Genomic DNA, 22,817 nt, shown 5'->3' with positions numbered 1-22,817 from the left:
AAACCAGATGATATGCAAGAGCTGTTTGCAGAGAGCGATGTCTCAAAACCAGATGAGTATGCATACAAAAGATTCTGAGGTGAGTTGATGTTGGAAGAGCCTAATCCTCTTCCCTGCTCCTCTGCAACCTATCCCCCTGCTCCTCTGCAACCTATCCCTTTCCTCTTCCGTGATTCCATCTCCCTTATTTTCTTTGCATCGCCTGACGGTATACCACTTTGGTGAAATGTCGATTGTCATTCTTTCTCCCGGAGCTCTTTGGTAGCTGTTAAACGCATGTTCGCCCAATTTCTATTCTCTCTTCCCCTGTTGTCTTCTCTTTCTTTCGAATTGCCAAAACGATGGTTTGCACAGAAAAAAAAGAGTAGAAACCAAAGGATAAGCAAGAGCTGTTAACTCTCCTCTGCTCCTCTACAACCTATTGCCCTGCTCCTCTACAACTTATCCCTCTGCTCCTCTGCAACCTATCCCTTTCCTATTTTGTTTTTCCATCTCCCCTATTTTCTCTGCATTCCCTGAGGATATACCACTTTGGTGAATTTTCAATTGTCAATTGTCATTCTCTCTCCCGGAGCTCTTTGGTAGCTATTACAAGCAAGCTCGTCAATTTCTATTCTCTCTTCCCCTATTGTCTTCTCCTTCTTTCGAATTGCAAACAGATATAGATTCAATAAACAAAGACAAAGTCAAAGTCTTAAAACAGACTCAATAAACAAGATACAAAAAGTCTTAAAACAACTTTAATAAAACACAACAATAAAGTCTTAAAAGTTTCAATGATCATAACACATATTCCTCAACATCTAGACTTCTCTACTGGAGCTGGAACTCCATCTCTGTAAATATAACACACGAACATCTGTACACCTCCAGTGACCACTCCAGGCACATTGGTAGACTACAATAAAATAATGATATATATATATATATATATATATATATATATATATATTTATATAGGATCGAACCGAAAAAATGAGTATAGCGTCCAGCAAGCCGAGTTTGCAAATGTGACACATGTAATGTCTATATGTAATGTCTATAGACATTCTCTTCGCATTTTTTTTTCCCTTAATGCCCTTATCTGCAAATTAGAACCTCAAGAAGAGAATGAATCTCAAGCTAAAAGTGGAATCAATAAAACCATTTAGGTGAGAATTATACAAGAGCCTTCACTGACAAAACATAAATGATGTTCACTGCAATGCTACTCACAATTCCAATGAACATTTTGTCTGATCATTAGTGCCCATGACCAAGATGGCGATCGGTACTATCATTATAACGATCAAACCTTCAACCGCAAGCACAATATAAACAATTTTCATAGTACTTGAGATACTTTCCATTTTAATTTACACAGTTATCGACCAAACTATAATACCACTTTGACAGGGCTAAACAATATGCTTGTGTAAATTAAAAAAAAATAAACACAGATGTAATGGATCAAACAGTCAACACACAAGCCACAATAGACACACAAGATTTTTTAACGTGGAAAACCTGCAAGCGAAAACCACGGGACCATTATCGAATTTCACCCAAAACTTCCACTATCACTAAATGATAATAACAATGGGTATACAATCAACATCCTATCTCGAGATAACACTAGAAGAGCTCAAAATTTCAAGCACATCATCAAATAAATGAAAATAGATTAAATTAACAAAGACAAATTTAAAGTCTTAAAATAGAGTCAATAAACAAGTTACACAGTCTTAAAACAACTTTAATAAAAGATAACAACAAAGTCTTAAAAACTTCAATTATCATTACACAAATTCCTCAACATCTAAACTTCCTCCGCTGGATCTGAAACTACATCCTTGTACTTATATCACACGCACATTTGTACACATCCAATGACCACTCCAGGCACATTTGCACTACAAAAAAATAATGATATATATATATATATATATAGTGGGTGAAACAAAACATCATATACATACCACCAGAATTCGATCGAAACGAAAAAATGAGTATATCGTCAAACAAACTGAGTTTGCAAGTGTGGCACATGAAATGGCTATAGACATCCTTTTCACATTTTTTTCCCTTAATGCCTTTATCTGCAAATGAGAACCTCAAGAAGAAAATGAAGCTCAAATTAAAAGTGGAATCAACAAAACCATTTAGGTGAGAATTAGATCAGAGCCTTCAATGGCGAAACATATATAATGTTCGCTGCAATGCAAATCACAAATCCAATGGAAATGTTTGTCTGATCATTAGTGCCCATGATCAAGATGGCGATCGGTACTATCATTATAACGATCAAACCTTCAACCACAAACACAGTATAAACAATTTTCATAGTACTTTAGATATTTTACATTTTAATTTACACAACTATCAACCAAACTCTGATACCACTTTGATAGGGCTAAACAATATGTTTGTGTAAATTAAAAAAATAAACACAGATTTAATGAATCAAACATTTAACACACAAGCCACAATAGACACACAAGAATTTTTAACGTGGAAAAACACGCAAGGGAAAAACCACGGCACCATTATCGGAGTTCACCCAAAACTTCCACTATCACTAATTGATAATAACAATGGATATACAATCAACATCCTAACTCTAGATAACACTAGAGGAGCTCAAAATTTCAAACACATCATCAAATAAATGGAAATAGATTAAATAAAATAAGACAAAATTAATGTCTTAAAATAGACTCAATAAACGAGATACACAGTCTTAAAACAATTTTAATAAAACATAACAACAAAGTCTAAAAAGCTTCAATGATCATTACACAAATTCCTCAACATTTAAACTTCCTCCGCTGGATCTGGAACTGCATCCTTGTACTTATACCACACGCACATTTGTACACATCCAGTGACCACTCATGGCACATTTGCATTACAATAAAATAATGATATATATATATATATATATATATAGTGGGAGAAACAAAACATCATATACTTACCAGAAGAATTGGATCGAAAGGGAAAAATGAGTATACCATCCAGCAAAGCGAGTTTGCAAATGTGGCACATGAAATGGCTATAGACATCATTTTCCCATTTTTTTTTTTCCCTTAATGCCTTTATCTGCAAATGAGAAACTCTAGAAAAGAATCAAGCTTAAGCTGAAAGTGGGAGCAACAAATCACCAGCGTTGTAAGAGAACAGAACACAGCGAGGAACACGTTCAGGAGTTGAAAGAGAATAGAACACCAGCGTTGAAAGAGAACAGAACACAGCGATGAACAAGTTCAGGAGTTCTGAAAGATTTAAATCGAATGTAGACATTTCAAACACCCTTTATAATGACTTTTCAGCAGAAGTTTGTAGTTGGGATCTTTCCATTGCCTAGCGGATGCCACTTTTGTCCAGTGGTGTCTCAAAACCAGATGAGTATGCATACAAAAGATTCTGAGGTGACTTGACGTTGGATGAGCCTAATCCTCTCCCCTGCTCCTCTGCAACCTATTCCCCTGCTCCTCTGCAACCTATCCCCCTACTCCTCTGCAACCTTTCTCTTTCCTCTTCTGTGATTCCATCTCCCCTATTTTCTCTGCATCGCCTGAGGATATTCCACTTTGGTGAATCGTCGATTGTCATTCTCTCTCCCGGAGCTCTTTGGTTGCTATTACACCCAAACTTGCCCATTTTCAATTCTCTCTTCCCTTGTTGTCTTCTCCTTCCATGGAATTGCAAAGACAATGGTTTGCATAGAAAAAAGGAGTAGAAATTGGAGGATATGCAAGAGCTGTTTGCAGAGAGCGATGTCTCAAAACCAGATGAGTATGCATACAAAAGATTCTGAGGTGACTTGGCATTGGATGAGCCTAATCCTCTTCCCTGCTCCTCTGCAACCTATCCCTTTCCTCTTCCATGATTCCATCTCCCTTATTTTCTCTGCATCGCCTGAGGATATACCACTTTGGTGAATTGTCGATTGTCATTCTTTCTCCCGGAGTTCTTTGGTAGCTATTCCCCCGCAACCCATCCCTCCTCCCAATTTCTATCCTCTCTCCTTCCCTCCTTTGTCTTCTCCTTCTTTCGAGGATTGCCACTGGGAACAATGGTTTCCCCCGGAGTGGTAACAAAAGAGTAGAAACCAAAGGATAAGCAAGAGCTGTTAACTCTCCCCTGCTCCTTTGCAATCTATTCCCCTGCTCCTCTGCAACTTATCCCTCTGCTCCTCTGCAACCTATCCCTTTTCTCTTTTGTTTTTCCATCTCCCCTATTTTCTCTGCATCGCCTGAGATATCTGAGAATATACCACTTTGGTGAATTGTCAATTGTCAATTATCATTCTCTCTCCCGGAGCTCTTATGTAGCTATTACACGCAAGCTCACCAATTTCTATTCTCTCTTCCTCTATTGTCTTCTCCTTTTTTCGAATTGTAAACAGATATAGATTCAATAAACAAAGACAAAGTCAAAGTCTTAAAACAGACTCAATAAACAAGATACAAAAAGTCTTAAAACAACTTTAATAAAACACAACAATAAAGTCTTAAAAGTTTTAATGATCATAACACATATTCCTTAACATCTAGACTTCCTCTACTGGAGCTGGAACTGCATCCCTGTAAATATAACACACGAACATCTGTACACCTCCAGTGACCACTCCAGGCACATTGGCAGACTACAATAAAAAAATGATTTATATATATATATATTACTATTTTATTGTAGTGCAAATGTGCCTGGAGTGGTCACTAGATGTATACAAATGTGCATGTGGTATAAGTACAAGGATGCAGTTCCAGATCCAGCGGGAGAAGTTAGATGTTGAGGAAATTGTGTAATGATCATTGAAGCTTTTTAGACTTTGTTGTTATGTTTTATTAAAGTTGTTTTAAGACTGTGTATCTTGTTTATTGAGTCTATTTTAAGACTTTAACTTTGTCTTTATTTATTGAATCTATTTCATTTATTTGATGATGTGCTTGAAACTTTGAGCTCCTCTATTGTTATCTAGAGATAGGATGTTGATTGTATACCCATTGTTATTATCATTCAGTGATAGTGGAAGTTTTGGGTGGACTCCGATAATGGTCCCGTGGTTTTCCCCTTACGGGTTTTTCCACGTTAAAAATTTGTGTCTGCTGTGGGTTGTGGGTTGAATGTTTGATTCATTACATCTGTGTTTATTTCTTTAATTTATACAAGCATATTGTTTAGCTCTATCAAAGTGGTATCAGAGCTTGGTCGATAGTTTTGTAAATTAAAATGGAAAGTATCTTAAGTACTACGAAAATTGTTTATACTGTGTTTGCGGTTGAAGGTTTGATCGTTAAAATGATAGTACCGATCGCCATCTTGGTCATGGGCACTAATGATCAGACAAACATGTTCATTGGAATTGTGAGTAGCATTGCAATGAACATCATGTATGTTTCACCAGTAAAGGCTCTGGTTTTTATTTTTCACCTAAATGGTTTTGTTGTTTCCAATTTTAGTTTGAGCTTCATTCTCTTCTTGAGGTTCCCATTTGCGATAATAAAGGCATTAAAGGAAAGAAATGCGAAAATGATGTCTATAGACATTTCATTTGCTACACTTGCAAACTCGGCTTGCTGGACGCTATACTCATTTTTTCGTTTCGATCCAATTTTGCTGGTAAGTATATGATGTTTTGTTTCTCCCACTATATATATATATATATATATCATTATTTTATTGTAGTCTGCCAATGTGTCCTGGAGTGGTCACTGGAGGTGTACAGATGTTCGTGTGTTATATTTACAAGGATGCAGTTCCAGCTCCATTGGAGGAAGTCTAGATGTTGAGGAATATGTGTGATGATCATTGACGTTTTTAAGACTTTATTGTTGAGTTTTATTAAAGTTGTTTTAAGACTTTTTGTATCTTGTTTATTGAGTCTGTTTTAAGACTTTGACTTTGTCTTTGTTTATTGAATCTTTATCTGTTTGCAATTCGAAAGAATGAGAAGACAATTGGGGAAGAGAGAATAGAAATTGGCGAGCTTGCGTGTAATAGCTTCCAAAGAGCCCCGGGAGAGAGAATGACCATTGATAATTCAGCAAAGTGGTATATTTTCAGGCGATGCAGAGAAAATAGGGGGAGAAGGAAAAACAGAAGAGGAAAGGAATAGGTTGCAGAGGAGCAAAGGGATAAGTTGCAGAGGAGCAGGGGAATAGGTTGGAGAGGAGCAGGGAAGAGGATTAGGCTCATCCAACGTCAAGTCACCTCAGAATCTTTTGTATGCATACTCATCTGGTTTTGAGACATCACTCTCTGCAAACAGCTCTTGCATATCCTCCGGTTTCTACTATTTTTTTCTGTGCAAACCATCGTCTTTACAATTCCATGGAAGGAGAAGACAACAGGGGAAGAGAGAATAGAAATTGGGCGGGTTTGCGTGTAATAGCAACCAAAGAGCTCCGGAAGAGAAAATGACAATCGACAATTCACCAAAGTGGAATATCCTTAGGCGATGTAGAAAAAATAGGGGAGATGGAATCCCGGAAGAGGAAAGGGATAGGTTGTAGAGGAGCAGGGGAATAGGTTGAAGAGGAACAGGGGAGAGGATTAGGCTAATCCAACTTCAAGTCACCTCAGAATCTTTTTTATGCATAGTCATCTGGTTTTGAGACACCGTTGGCCAAAAGCGGCATCCTGTAGGCAATGGAAAGTTCCCAGCTATAAACTTCTACTGAAAAGTCATTATAAAGGGAGTTTGAAGTGTCTGCATTTGATTTAAATCTTTTGAAACTCCTGAACGTGTTCATCGTTGTGTTCTATTTTCTTTCAACGCTAGTGTTCTGTCCTCTTTCAACTCCTGAATGTGTTCCTCACTGTGTTCTGTTCTCTTTCAACACTGGTGTTTTGTTGCTTCCACTTTCAGCTTGAGCTTGATTCTCTTATTGAGTTTCTCATTTGCAGATAAAGGCATTAAATGGAAAAAATGCGAAAATGATGTCTATAACCATTTCATGTGCCACATTTGCAAACTCGCTTTGCTGGACGGTATACTCATTTTTCCCTTTCGATCCAATTCTTCTGGTAAGTATATGATGTTTTGTTTCTCCCACTATATATATATATATATATATATATATATATATATATATATATATATATATATATATATATATATATATATATATATATATATTATATATATAATATGTAGTGCAAATGTATATATATATATAAATAAATTATTATTTTATTGTAGTGCAAATGTGCCTGGAGTGGTCACTGGATGTGTACAAATGTGCGTGTGGTATATGTACAAGGATGCAGTTCCAGATCCAGCGGAGGAAGTTTAGATGTTGAGGAATTTGTGTAATGATAATTGAAGCTTTTAAAACTTTGTTGTTATGTTTTATTAAAGTTGTTTTAAGACTGTGTATCTTATTTATTGACTCTATTTTAAGACTTTACCTTTGTCTTTTTTTATTTAATCTATTTCCATTTATTTGATGATGTGCTTGAAACTTTAAGCTCCTCTAGTGTTATCTAGAGATAGGATGTTGATTGTATACCCATTGTTATTATCATTCATTGATAGTGGAAGTTTTGGGTGAACTCCGATAATGGTCCCGTGGTTTTTCCCCTTACGGGTTATTCACGTTAAAAATTCTTGTGTGTCTGTTGTGGGTTGTGGGTTGAATGTTTGATTCATTACATCTGTGCTTATTTTTTTAATTTACAAAATAATATTGTTTAGCCCTATCAAAGTGGTATCAGAGCTTGGTCGATAGCTATGTAAATTAAAATGGAAAGTATTTCAAATACTATGAAAATTGTTTATACTGTGTTTGCGGTTGAAGGTTTAATCGTTATAATGATAGTACCGATCGCCATATTAGTCATGGGCACTAATGATCAGACAAACATGTTCATTATAATTGTGAGTAGCATTACAGTGAACATCATTATGTTTCGTCAGTGAAAGCTCTGGTATAATTCTCACCTAAATGGTTTTGTTGCTTCCATTTTTAATTTGAACTTCATTTTCTTCTTGAGGTTCTCATTTGCAGATAAAGGCATTAAGGGAAAAAAATGTGAAAAGGATGTCTATAGCCATTTCATGTGCCATACTTGCAAACTCGGCTTGCTGGACGATATACTCATTTTTTCGTTTTGATCCAATTCTGCTGGTAGGTATATGATGTTTTGTTTCTCCCACTATATATATAATATATATATATATATATATATATATATATATATATATATATTTTTTTATATTTTTATTTTTTTTTATATTTATATATATTTTTTTATATATATATATTTTTTTTTATTGTAGTGCAAATGTGCCTGGAGTGGTCACTGGATGTGTACAAATGTGCGTGTGGTATAAGTACAAGGATGCAGTTCCAGATCCAACGAAGGAAGTTTAAATGTTGAGGAATTTTTGTAATGATCATTGAAGATTTTAAGACTTTGTTGTTATGTTTTATTAAAATTGTTTTAAGACTGTGTATCTTGTTTATTGAGTCTATTTTAAGACTTTAACTTTGTCTTTGTTTATTGTGTTTGAAACTTTGGGCTCTTCTAGTGTTATCTAGAGATATGATATTGATTATATACCCATTGTTATTATCATTCAGTGATAGTGGAAGTTTTGGGTGGACTCCGATAATGGTCCGTGGTTTTTCCTTTGCGTGTTTTTCCACGTTAAAAATTCTTGTGTGTCTGTTGTGGTTTGAATGTTTAATTCATTAAATCTGTGTTTATTTCTTTAATTTACATAAACATACTGTTAGCCCTATCAAAGTGGTATCAGAGCTTGGTCGATTGTTGTGTAAATTAAAATGGAAAGTATCTCAAGTACTATGAAAATTGTTTATATTGTGTTTGCGGTTGAAGGTTTGATCGTTATAATAGTTGTACCGATCGTCATCTTGGTCATGTGCACTAATGATCAGACAAACATGTTCATTGGAATTGTGAGTAGCATTACAGTGAACATCATGTATGTTTCAACAGTGAAGGCTCTGATCTAATTCTCACCTAAATGGTTTTGTTGATTCCACTTTTAATTTGAGCTTCATTTTCTTCTTGAGGTTCTCATTTGCAGATAAAGGCATTAAGGGAAAAAAATGTGAAAAGGATGTCTATAGCCATTTCATGTGCCACACTTGCAAACTCAGTTTGTTTGACGATATACTTGTTTTTTTCGTTTCAATCCAATTCTGCTGGTAAGTATATGATGTTTTGTTTCTCCCACCATATATATGTATATATTATTATTTTATTATAGTGCAAATGTGCCATGAGTGGTCATTGGATGTGTACAAATGTGCGTGTAGTATAAGTACAGGGATGCAGTTCCAGATCCAGCGGAGGAAGTTTTGATGTTGGGGATTTTGTGTAATGATCATTGAAACTTTTAAGACTTTGTTGTTATGTTTTATTAAAGTTGTTTTAAGACTGTATCTTGTTTATTGAGTCTATTTTAAGACTTTAACTTTGTCTTTGTTTATTGAATCTATTTCCATTTATTTGATAATGTGTTTGAAACTTTGAGCTCCTCTAGTGTTATCTAGTGATAGGATGTTGATTGTATACCCATTGTTATTATTATTTAGTGATAATTGAAGTTTTGGGTGGACTCCGATAATGGTCCCGTGGTTTTTCCCTTGCGTGTTTTTCCACGTTAAAAATTCTTGTGTGTCTATTGTGGCTGATGTGTTGAATGCTTGATCCATTACATATGTGTTTATTTCTTTAATTTACACAAACATATTGTTTAACCCTATCAAAGTGGTATCAGAGTTTGGTCGATAGCTATGTAAATTAAAATGGAAAGTATCTCAAGTACTATGAAAATTGTTTATACTGTGTTTACGGTTGAAGGTTTGATCGTTATAATGATAGTATCGATTGCCATCTTAGTCATGGGCACTAATGATCAGACAAACATGTTCATTGGAATTGTGAGTAGCATTACAGTGAACATCATATATGTTTCGTCAGTGAAGGCTCTGGTATAATTCTCACCTAAATGATTTTGTTGCTTCCACTTTTAGTTTGAGCTTCATTTTCTTTTTAAGGTTTTCATTTGCAGATAAAGGCATTAAGGGAAAAAACTGTGAAAATGATTTCTATAGCCATTTCATGTGCCACACTTGCAAACTCGGCTTGCTGGACGCTATACTCATTTTTTCATTTCGATCCAATTCCGCTGGTAAGTATATGATGTTTTGTTTCTCCCACTATATATATATATATATATCATTATTTTATTGTAGTGCATATGTGCTTGGAGTGGTTCTGGATGTGTACAAATGTACGTGTTGTATAAGTACAGGGATGCAGTTCCAGATCCAGCAGAGGAAGTTAGATGTTGAGGAATTTTTGTAATGATAATTGAAGTTTTTAAGACTTTGTTGTTACGTTTTATTAAAGTTGTTTTAAGACTGTGTATCTTGTTTATTGAGTCTATTTTAAGACTTTAACTTTGTCTTTGTTTATTGAATCTATTTCCATTTATTTGATGATGTTTTTGAAATTTTGGGCTCCTCTAGTGCTATCTAGAGATAGGATGTTGATTGTATACCCATTGTTATTATCATTTAGTGATAATTGAAGTTTTGGGTGGACTCCGATAATGGTCTCGTGGTTTTTCCCTTGCGTGTTTTTCCACGTTAAAAATTCTTGTGTGTCTGTTGTGGCTGATGTGTTGAATGCTTGATCCATTACATATGTGTTTATTTCTTTAATTTACACAAACATATTGTTTAGCCCTATCAAAGTGGTATCAAAGTTTGGTCGATAGCTGTGTAAATTAAAATGGAAAGTATCTCAAATACTATGATTAAGCATAATGGATCAAATTGGTTGATTTGGAAGCCTATGATGGAAGATCTATTATTTTGTAGAGATTTGTATGAACCTGTTGAAGATGATATTAATCGACCATTAGAGATGTCTGAAGCCGAGTGGACCAAATTAAATAGGAAAACTATTGGCATGATCCGACAGTGGTTGGACATTAGTGTTTTCCATCATGTTGCGAATGAGACATTGGCGAAAGAACTTTGGAAAAAGTTAGCGAATCTCTATGAAAGGAAAACAGCTGGGAATAAAGCTTTTCTGATGAGAAAGCTTGTTAATATGAAGTTGAAGGAAAATACTTCAATTACTGAACACTTGAATGAATATCAAAGCATAGTGAATTAGTTGAGCACAATGAGTTGAAGTTTGAAGATGAATTACAAGCTTTATTATTATTGAGTTCCTTACCAGATTTTTGGGAGACTTTGGTTGTATCAGTTAGCAACTTGCTCCAGAGGGTAAATTATCATTGAGCATGGTTACCAGTGCATTATTGAATGAAGAGACAAGAAGGAAGTCCATGGGTTCAAATGATGCACAAGCACTTGTCACAAAGAAAAGGGGGAGGAGCAAAGAGAAGTTCAACAAAGGTTGTGATAAAGCCAAGAGTCGTGGTAAATCAAAAGATAGATCAAAATCTAGAGAAAATTTCAAGTGTTACCATTGTGGCAAAGACGGGCATATGAAAAGAAATTGCAGAATTTGGAAAAGAGAACAAAGTGAAGAGAGCAGTCAGAAGAAAGATGATGATAATAACACCGCCTATATAGCGGCTGATGATGCTCTAGTTCTTCTTCTTTTTGGAGAGGATCAGTGTTTGCATATGTCAGATCACCAGGTTGAGTGGATTATTGATACAAGAGCTTCTTATCATGCTACTCCTTTTAGGAAGTCTTTCAATAAATTCAAAGCAGGAGACTTTGGAACTATGAAGATGGGGAACAGTAGTGCTTGCAATATTGTGGGTATTGGTGATATTTGTATAGTGACAAACATGGATACACACTCACTTTGGAAGATGTACGGCATGTTCCTGATTTGCGTCTCAATTTGATCTCGAGGATTGCCTTGGATAGAAAAGGATTTGAGAGTACCTTCAGTAATGAAAAATGGAAGCTCACCAAGGGGTCATTGGTGGTTGCTAGAGGAGATGTATGTTGCTCTTTGTACAAGACAAGAGTGAGAATATGTGAAGGTGGATTGAATGCAGCAGAGGATGATTCCTTACCTGATCTATGGCATAGGAGACTAGGTCACGTGAGTGACAAGGGGCTGCAGGTTCTAGCAAAGAAGTCATTGATTCCTCTTGCCAAATGTATGTTTTTAAATTATTGTGATAATTGTTTATTTGGTAAACAACATAGAGTTTCATTTCAAAAGCATCATGGTAGGAAGTCAAATTAATTAGAATTGGTACATTCTGATATTTGTAGTCCTTTTGAGGTTCCATCATTAGGAGGTAATAGATATTTTATTACTTTCATTGATGATGCATCACGAAAGGTGTGGTTGTTTTTGTTGAAATCCAAAGACCAAGCACTCCATTATTTTCAGCAGTTCCATGTCATGGCCGAAAGAGAATTAGGAAAAATCTTTGAAGTGTCTCTGCAGAAAAATCTTTGAAGTGTCTCTGCACTGACAATGGAGGAGAGTACACATCAAAAGAGTTCAGGAGCTATTGTTTTAAGTATGGCATTAGACATGAGAAAACATTTCCTAGAACCCCTCAACACAATGGGGGTAGCAGAGAGATACAACCAAACTATTGTTGAGAAAGTGAGATGCATGTTGAAGATGGCTATGTTGCCAAAACCATTTTGGGGAGAAGCAACCAACACTACTTGTTATCTGATGAACAGGTCTCCATCAGCTCCTTTAGAGTTTGATATTCCATAAAGGGTATGGAGAGGGAGGGATGCCTCCTACTCTCATCTGAAGGTGTTTGGTTGCAAGGCATTTGCACATACCAAAGGAGCAAGATCAAAGCTTGATGACAAGCCGGTTTCTTGCATATTCTTGGGAAATGGAAATGAAAATTTTGGGTATAGATTATAGGATCCAGAAAAGAAAAAGACTTTCAGAAGTAGAGATGTAATATTTCGTGAAGCTGAAAATATTACACACTTTGAGAAGTCTGAGAAGCCTACTCATGTTGAGAATGTTATGTTTGATCCCACATCCATTCCAGGAGGAGAACCTACTCATAAAGAACAGGTTGACCTTAATGATCCAGAGATTGTGATAGATGATTCTATGGATCATGAGGATATTGAGCAAGGGGAGCAATCCTCACAAGAAGAGGTTGTAGAATCTCAAGTGAAGCGGTCCACAAGAGAGCGTAGACCAACACAAAAGTATCCCAGTTCTAAGTATCTTCTTCTTACTGATGAGGGGGAGCCCAAAAGCTTTCAGGAAGCAGTAATCCACAGTGATAAAATTAGTTGGATGAAAACTATGCAAGAAGAGATGAGTTCCTTGCATAAGAACCATACTTATGAGTTGGTAACACTTCCTAAAGGCAGAAAAGCATTAAGGAACAAATGGGTATACAAAAGAGAGATGCATCTGAGAAGCTAGTGAAGCACAAGGCTCGTTTGGTGATGAAAGGGTTCGAACAGAAGAAGGGCATTGACTTTGATGAGATCTTCTCTCCAGTTGTAAAATTGACATCCATTCGAGTCATTTTGGGTTTAGTAGCTAGCATGGATCTTGAGCTTGAGCAGTTAGATGTGAAAACTGCATTTCTTCATGGTGACTTAAATGAAGAAATTTATATGATGCAACTAGAAGGGTTTGAAGTCAAAGGGAAGGAGCACTTGGTATGCAAGTTAAAGAAGAGTCTTTATGGACTAAATCAGGCACCAAGGCAGTGGTACAAGAAGTTTGACTCACTTATGGTGGCTATTGGGTATAAGAGGACTCAAGCAGATCATTGTGTATACTTCAGAAAATTTCCAGATGGTAAATTCATTGTTCTTCTCCTTTATGTTGATGACATGTTGATCATTGGACAAGATGCAAATATGATTAAGAAGTTGAAAGAACAGTTGTTCAAGTCCTTTGATATGAAGGACTTAGGGCCAGCTAGACAAATATTGGGCATGTAGATTGTTCGTGACAGGAAGGCTAGGAAGCTATGATTGTCACAAGAAAAATATGTTGAACGGGTGCTTAAAAGGTCAACATGCAGGGTGTTAAACCTGTAAGCACGCCTGTTGCCAATCACTTTAAACTGAGTAAGCAGTCATGTTCATTTACCAATCAAGAAAGAGAAGCAATGCCAAGTATTCCATACTCTTATGCAGTTGGTAGTCTTATGTATGCCATGGTCTGCACTAGACCAGATATTGCACAAGCAATTAGTGTTGTGAGCAGGTTTCTTGATAACCCAGGGAGAGATCATTCAAAAGCTGTGAAATGGATCTTCGGATATCTGAGAGGAAGTTCCAAATTGTGTTTATGTTTTGGAGGTTCAAATCCAGTCTTTGGAAGGGTATACCGATTCGACATGGCGGGTGACCTTGATTGTAGAAAGTCAACTTCAGGGTATTTGTTTACTTTTGCAGGGGTAGCTGTCTCTTGGCAGTCCAAACTATAGAAATGTGTGGCTTTGTCTACAACCGAGGCTGAATGCATCGCTGCTACAGAAGCAGGGAAAGAAATGTTGTGGTTGAAAAGATTTCTCCAAGAATTGGGTTTGAAGCAAGACAAGTATGTCGTATAATGTGACAGTCAGAGTGCTATTGACTTGAGCAAGAACTCTACATATCACTCTCGCACAAAGCACATTGATGTGAGATATCATTGGTTGCGTGATGTGGTGGAAGATGAGTTGTTGAAGATTGTGAAAATTCACACAGATAAGAATGCCTCTGATATGTTAACAAAGATTGTTACTCGAAAGAAGTTTGAGGTGTGCAAGGAACTTGCACACATGGATTCCAAGTAAGGAGTCAAGTTGTGGCTTCCTCCCTCATGCGCATAGAGGGGGAGATTTGTTGGGTCCGGCCCATAGCCCACTGAAATATGTGGGGCCCAGTTTTAAATGAATTAAAAGCAATAGGGTTTCTTTTGAAAATTTATTGCTGCCTCATAATAATAGCCGCACAACAGAACAGAAAAAAAAAGAAAAAAAGAAAAACGCAGAGAACAGAGTGAAAGAGAGCCGAAGCGGGAGAAGAAAACGAAGAAGGGATTTTTCTGGTTTCTTCGGCGAATTCGACGGTGATACGTTGCCGGAATGAAGTGAGATTTGAAGGGAATGGTCGTGGCACCTAGCTCTTCATATCCAACTGTCAGAATATCATTCTACCACTATTCTTGGGAAGCCTCTCCTGTGACTTCTCTCCATTCTTTTTGATTTCCATTTATTTGATGATGTGCTTGTGACTTTGAGTTCATCTAGTGTTATCTAGAGATGGGATGTGGATTGTAATACCCATTGTTATTATCATTTAGTGATAGTGGAAGTTTTGGGTGGACTCCGATAACAGTCCCGTGGTTTTTTCCCTTGCAGGTTTTTCCACGTTAAAAATTCTTGTATGTTAGCCCCATCACAAACAATCTAATCTATTGAGTCCAGTTTGACCTTTGAATCTCAACTTGATTAGACAATTCAGAACCCAAATTGCTGAGGATGATTACCTTTCACCCTTTTAGCTGTTGGGCATCGATTAGTTGTAGTGGGTTTGGTGATCCTACAATCCAAACAGATGCTCAATGATTTCATTGAATCTTTAACCTAGTTTCTTTTAAAGCAATCATTTGAAACTACAGATTTTTATTGGCATTTAACAGTCATTATTAGATTCTTTGAGCAAAAGGGACTCTCTCAATCTCTCTCTGTCGAGAATTTGATCAATGGTTTGACAAGCTTTTACAGGAAATGACATGCGTCGATCGGTTACAACTCACAAGCACAGTGAGCTACACCAAAGAATATTTATAATCATGCACTAGATTGGACAATGATGTGCAATAAAATGATATAATACTCCATGTAATTTTTAATTCTATAATTGATAGGGAAAGATCTTTACCTGGATTCGCTTTCCCAAATATGAAGTATATGCAGCGGAGTAAATCTGGATCCACGTTCTCGTTCCACCACCAAAGATCTACCGGGGTGATTCCACAATCACTAGGAAAGGGAATAATTTCCACAACCCAAATGCCGTGTGGAAATGATGGAAGAGTGATCTAAAGCAAGGAACTCTTTCCTGCGTTTATTGGAGAAAGGGAGAGAGGGATGGGAGCCGCCTCTTCTTAGGAAAAACTTATGTAATGTAATCACACTCACTTATGCGGTGGTTACCAAAATATATAACCCTATTTTGTAACCTCCCTAACAATGAGTTTCAAAATTTGCCCTTGGGCATTTAATTTATTAATTATATTAATAAATTCCAACATCTCCCACTTACACAAGGGCAAGTGTTAATCTCTTAATGTGTCCTAGACACACATGTATATCCCAGATATACACATTCAATCTCTCTGCTATGTATCCCAGATACATAGACCTCTTGTGTCCCAGACACACATGTATATCCCAAATATACATATATATTGATCTATTTGCCATGTAGCCCAGACACTAACATCCACAAGTCATACTGGCAAAATGGGTTGTGCAACCGGTGATATACCTGCACGCGTGAACCCCAAACTAGAAACCTTCCCAAGAAGGCCGAATGACACATCACTCGAAGAAACATATCAAATAAGTATTAGTATACCACAATGTCCTAGGTTTATTCAAACTCACTAGACTAAAGCTATTTCGATCCCTTTGAGAGATCACCTTCTTGTCCTTAAAATGTTTACTACTGTAACACATACAGTTGGCGCCAGCAAACACTTTTAGGGTGCAGTTGAATCAAACTTCCCTTTTGCCCTAGACCATCACTACACTTAGGATTGACTCCTTTCCCGGTAGTGCCCCTTTAGGTAAAATCACCATAGGTAACACCCCAAAGTAGCCACATCAATCCTTCGTTTCATGATGTCGTCGAAAGTCACTAAGAACACTAACGGACCATAAAGTCCAGGACTCACTCAATGAGAGGAGCAGGGATCCATCCTCTCATTTCCAATGATCGCTAAACACACATAGTATGATATACGTGCTATGGTGGAGCATTCTATATACAATAGAACGTATGTCCATCTCAACACCGTACATGTCTTAGTCTAGTCGCAACCTCTTGCGCCTAGCTCGAGTTTCTTTATTGTCGCCACCCTAGCGCCACATAATGTACTCACACCTGGCTCCTATAGGCAACATGAATAGTGGGAACATTCATGTCGATTCTCTTCACAATACAGAAACGCATCTTGATTCCAAATCAAGGCGACATCATGATTATGAACTGACCTACACAAAGTCATTCACAATCCGTCTCATCTCTGCTCGCCTCCAAGGCGCCAGAGGCGAATGCTCGTGTGAGTGAGCCATTCTCTTGCCTATTGACATATCTTGTTTTATGCTAGAAGAAACACAATCACACAGAAAGTGGATAAAATAAATGTTGGAATGAACTCATATTACTCAATAATAAAAAAGTTTTAGTACAAAAGAAAGTCATAATCTACGCAAGCCCAAGGATTTTACATGAGAAATAAAAACATCATTAGCTATAGGTTTGGTAAGAGGGTCAGCTACCATTTGACTAGTAGATATGTGCTTAAGTACAATTTTTTTTCCTTGATATAATGTCTCTAACAAAGTGATATCTCAATTGTATACTAGGTTGAGGTATTGGCGATGTCATCTAACATTTTGGCAATAGCAACATAGAATGAGAAAGTGAAGATCATATTCCATTAAAAAGAAAAGTGTTTCTGGCCTTCCTTGCCACTTACAAAGAAGCATTGGAGATTGTATACACCAAATCCAATTGAGATGTATCCTCCACTTCCCAAGACAAAGAGTAGATGTTTGTATACACATGAACATGAGTTTTACCTCTTTCCTAGGTGGAGAAGGGATGTCACTTTTCACAGAGAAATATCAATCAATACTCTTATGTGATTTTTCTCTTCTGTTAGTATGGATATGAGGATAGTGTTCAAATCTCCTCAAGATTACAAAAGATTACCGTGGTCTCATAATTATGAGGTCAAAGGTTCTTGAAACTCTGCCTTATGTTTAAATTATATGTAAAACTACTCCTAAGAAAACGGCCCGATAAACCTAAGTTCCAAAAAGAAAGAAATGGCAAAAAGATTACTAACATTGGAGGCCTAACCTTCTTTAGGATTTAGAAAAGAGAAAAACAAACTAATAATTGTCAATGCAAGGTTGATAGAGTGGTAAGATCCATATTTCTCACTGGAGAGGTCATGGGTTCGACCCTTACGGACGACAAGCATCCCCCCTGAGGATGTAATCAAGGTGCGCGCAAGTTGGCCCGGATGAACCTCAGATACCAAAAAAAAAAAAACTAATAATTCCTCTAGATCACCTCTAATAGGTCACTGAGCTGGTAGAAAGCAAAATGAAAATAAATCAGATTAGTTTCTGTGGTAGATAAATCACATATGGGGTGGTGGCGCAGTTGGCTAGCGCGTAGGTCTCATAGCTGTCTGAGTAATCCTGAGGTCGAGAGTTCGAGCCTCTCTCACCCCATTGTTTTTATCTTGGGTAATTTTCATCTGGACCTCCTGAGGTTTGCTCTATGTCATTTTTAGTCTAAAATAACTGAGACTTTGCATCTGCCTCCCCTGTACTATAGAAAAAGTCAATTTAAGGACAGATTATCATTTTATGACCAATTTGCCCTTTTTATAATTGAAATTTTTTACATATATAATCTCCATGTTTATTTTCTTCTTTTTTTCTAGTTCTACCATCGCTAATGTTTATTAGGGGGGAAAGTACACACTGTAAACCCTAAAAAATCTTGATCTTTCCCTCTGTGTAGCGGCCGACGTTTGCAAGGGAAAGTACACAAATTGTAAACCCTAAAAATTCTTGATCTTTCCCTCTGTGTAGCGGCCGACATTTGCAATCGTGATTGGTTAGAAAAATTCATGGTTTCCCTTTATTCTACATCTCTGATTCTCTTCCTCTCCATCGATGGTGAAAAAGCAAAAGGTTCCATAGCAAATTGCCCAAGAAGCTTTTGGAGTCGTTCAACAAAGAACAACTAATCGACAAGGGCATAAAGTATTAGCCAACACAACACATAAATAAACCCCAGAAGCCATTAACCTGCTCAAATAATTATCCATTGATTACAAAAGAGGTTAGAAAATCTTCAAACGGTAAGAAATAGGAAGTTCTTTTTGGTTTCTCTTTCCTTTTTCTAATTAGTTTGCTTCCAGATTTGCTCAGTTAGAACTCAAATGGGGAATATGCTGTTTTTTCAGGTCCATACAGGAAGATGCATTTGAAGCTTGGAATTTCCACTGAAAATGCGTTTGAATCCTGAAGCACGACTACTATTGAAGGAAATTTAAAAAAAGGGAATTTCTTCGATCTGGATCCTCAAGTTTTTAAATTATTCTTCGATCTGAATCCTCAAGTTTTTAAATTATGTAAAAATTCAAATTAAAAAAAATAAAGGGCAAATTGGTCATAAAAGTGATACTTTGTCCTTAAATTGATTTTTTCATAGTACAGGGGAGGTAGATGCAAAGTCTTACTTTTTTTGGACTAAAAATGACATAGACCAAACCTCAGGGGGTCCAGATGAAAATTACCATTTTATCTTTATTAGCAATTGAAGGTACTAGATGATGTAATCCTTACGCAAAACACAATTAACATGTTTTTTCAGGTGTTTTGGTAGAATTTTGAGTCCATTGTCTTCTGAAGTTCATTCTTTGTCTTGTTAACATCAACTTACCTAAAAACAGAAAATAGAACAAAAATGCCATATAATCCCTAACTAAGAAGCAAAACAAACATGTCATTGATAATAAAAATGGGTCCTGATTCAGATTTGTTAAATAGAAAGTCCTAAAATGGGTCTTTAGATGGTATACATTCATCAAACTCAACGTGGGCTTTTTACATAGATTTTGATTATGTTGAAGATCGAATATTTTTTTTAATGGTAATGCATGGTTCGGCTCAAATAATCTTTAATTCTACTCTATTTTCATTTTCTGATAGAAATTCTTGTTTACAGGAGAATATGAGAGAATTAATTTACATTAAGATAATTCTAACTCAATTAATGAGTTTCTTTATTTATTCATTTTATTTTTTTTTGGGAGGGGGGCTTTTCATCCGTCAAAAGGTTCAATGAAGGTTCTAGTTAGTTTAGAAATGTGAGCTTCTTGGCAAAAGACTTCATTTCAATTCGACCAAAAAAATATGTTAATTCAATTACGTTGGTGTATGATACCAAATATGTAACAAAACAGGAAATATTTGGCAAATTTTTTTTTATAGGATACTAACAGTTTGATTTTGAAAATGGCATACTTTGAAGATATAGCATATGGGAGGAACTCACCAAATTACACATTAATTATCAACCAATGAAAACCCTTCAAACTAATTGAAATAGCTGTATTTGTATAAATTGAGATAGTGGCTTTCTTTTCAGTTGGTTTTCCTCTTTCTCTTTTTGGAACTCCCTCTTTATCAATCGATGATGCATTATCTTGTCAACCCTTTTATTTTCCAAGAAAACAACTTGACCACATCGACCCCAACGCTAAGTTAAGAACAAGATTTAAGAATATGAAATAATGGAAACCTAATAGATGGGACTACCCGCGGTTTAAAGTTGCTGTAAATTACCAATAGATACAAGTTTTACTACAAGTAGTCGCACTTTTTGATATTTATTATCTTTTTGTTTTTATATTAAAATTCAAAACAGTTTCATAAAAAAGAATATTTGCATGGTTCTATGGCGAGGGGGTATGTCGCTTGGAGAAATGCTTTGTTCTGATCAGGGGAGGGATACGTTGTTTGTGAACGGGTACATGTCTATTCAGGGAGGGGGTATGTTGCTTGGGGGAGTGGTTTATTTTGATTAGGTGAGGGATATGTTGTTTGTGAACGGATACATGTCTATTCAAGGGGGCATTTCTGATCAGGGGAGGGGTATGTTGTTTGTGCATGGGCATTTCCGTTTTAACAATATCCAACAACAAAAAAAATTGTTATATTTTGCCACCTCCTTTGTAAGCTCTAACATCTTGGACAGCTCCCCGCTTCTCCCAGTGTCAAATCTGAAACCAATGGCTTCTTCCAAACTCTAAGACATTGGATCAATCTGAAAGAGTGAAGATTGATATAGCAATTTCATTAATTAATCCAGACGCAATAAATATTTTTGTCAATAATTGAAATTTCAAATTTCAATATTTGTCTCATAAAACTATAAATCTATATTCCACCTTTAAACACACAGTTGATCCATATTCTGGATCAGCAATGCAAAGTCTAACGAACCAATATTTAGCAATTATCACACTCCTCCAAGTGGGAATAAAATCTACTTGATCATCAAAGTTTTAATTTTTTTCAATTCAAATAACAAAGAAATATAATTTACTAAATCAGAGAAATAAAATGCATACATATGAAAATGCAATCTATAGTTGAAGGCCTTGGTGATCTAGGTGCATCCAAGTAAGTTGGAAAGATTTAAAGTTCAAGAGAAACAACTGAATTAGAGAGAACCTATAAATGGGTCTTAATGAAAGGGGAGAGAATTAAGCAAGTTAAAAAGTTCTAGCAGGTAGGAAAAACATTATATTAGAGTGAACATGTAAATAGGTACAATCACACAGAAAATGTATCCGGAAAAACGACCTCGAATATCAAATTCAGAATTCAAAAGCAGTAAAAATGATCAATAGTTTATAGCCATCATAAACAGGATGAATCTGAAATCATAGCTCTAAATCCCACCAAGGATAATATCATCAGAATGCTAAAATTCTGACATGTAACATTTGCCAAAAGAAGAATTTATATTGAATAATTAATTGCAGGCTCTCATCTCCATTTCGTTGAATTTCAGGTTAGGGCAAAATATTTTAGGATAAAAAATACGTCGGAAACGATATGGAATAGCTACCTGAATCCAGAGAGATGGTAAATCGTTCACAAAGACAACGTAGGAGAAGTGAGAATTAGGGTTTATATCTTCATTCTATTTACTCCTTTCCGCATGCTTTTCGATCTTTAAGCGAAATAAGAGAAGAAAACCAGAGTGAAAAATCACTTCCCATTGTAGAAAGAAACCAGAGAAATAATGTTCCCCAACCTTCGCAACAGCCACAAGCACTCGTAATTACAATCTGACATAGTTGGAGGTAAACAGAGCAGCAATAGCAGTTCGTTGATCAGTTGAGAGAAGTCATTACTGGCATAGAGAAATGGCCTAGAAGCCCTTCAGCATTTGGGTGAAGCTGGTATCCCAACTGCTACTTTTTGAGGTTTTGCCTGAGAATTCAATTCGAGGAATGAAATGCATAATTTGAACTTGGTTGGAGAATTGGAACCCATTCAATGGAATAATTTCAAGAGATGTGTCACTTATGGAATGCAGCCCTTGACGACTCTCCCATGTTAAGAAATGTGTTTTCCCACCAGAAGAAAAAATTAAGAGATGTGTCTCTTTGTATTGGAACTAAACATTAAGGGATGTGTCTGTGGAGCTTTAATGTTGAATGGGGGTATTTGAATGGCTAAAGACGCTCCCATTTCTGTTCAAAGCCCTTTTTTTTAATTATATATCAGTCAAGAGGCGGAGGTCAATATTTCTCATGGTTCATTTCTGAGGTATCGTTTGGGTGTTGGGTTGGTTGGGCAAGGACGCCCCCGTTGGTTGGCAATTGATGTGTTTCCAATTCTTTTCTTTTAATAATGGTAATGGTAATAGTGTAGTAATCGTTAGGGGTATTTTGGTTAACAAAAATATATACCATAATTTCTATGAGCAAATACATGTCTTTTTATGCTTAAGTATAAACAACGACAAGTTAACAATTAATGATAATTGAATCTTTAAGTTTGTGTAATGTAATTGCAATTGATAATA

The 22,817-nt window shown here is 36.2% G+C and overlaps 1 non-coding gene across 1 annotated transcript; it reads left to right on the top strand.

Annotated features, from left to right (window-relative positions):
- Positions 1 to 18,347: 18,347 nt before the first annotated feature.
- On the top strand, positions 18,348 to 18,433 carry TRNAM-CAU (transfer RNA methionine (anticodon CAU)). Its single transcript is given in 2 exon segments — positions 18,348 to 18,385; positions 18,398 to 18,433. It is a non-coding gene; the product is annotated as a tRNA-Met (tRNA).
- The last annotated feature ends 4,384 nt before the right edge of the window (positions 18,434 to 22,817 follow it).

The sequence above is a fragment of the Hakea prostrata genome, chromosome 8 (genome assembly GCF_041222555.1).
Source record: "Hakea prostrata isolate BN-2017 chromosome 8, UWA_Hpros_2, whole genome shotgun sequence".
Classification (NCBI taxonomy): Eukaryota; Viridiplantae; Streptophyta; class Magnoliopsida; order Proteales; family Proteaceae; genus Hakea; species Hakea prostrata.
The sequence above is the reverse complement of the archived record's forward strand: the minus strand, read 5'-3'. Positions and strand labels throughout refer to the sequence as shown.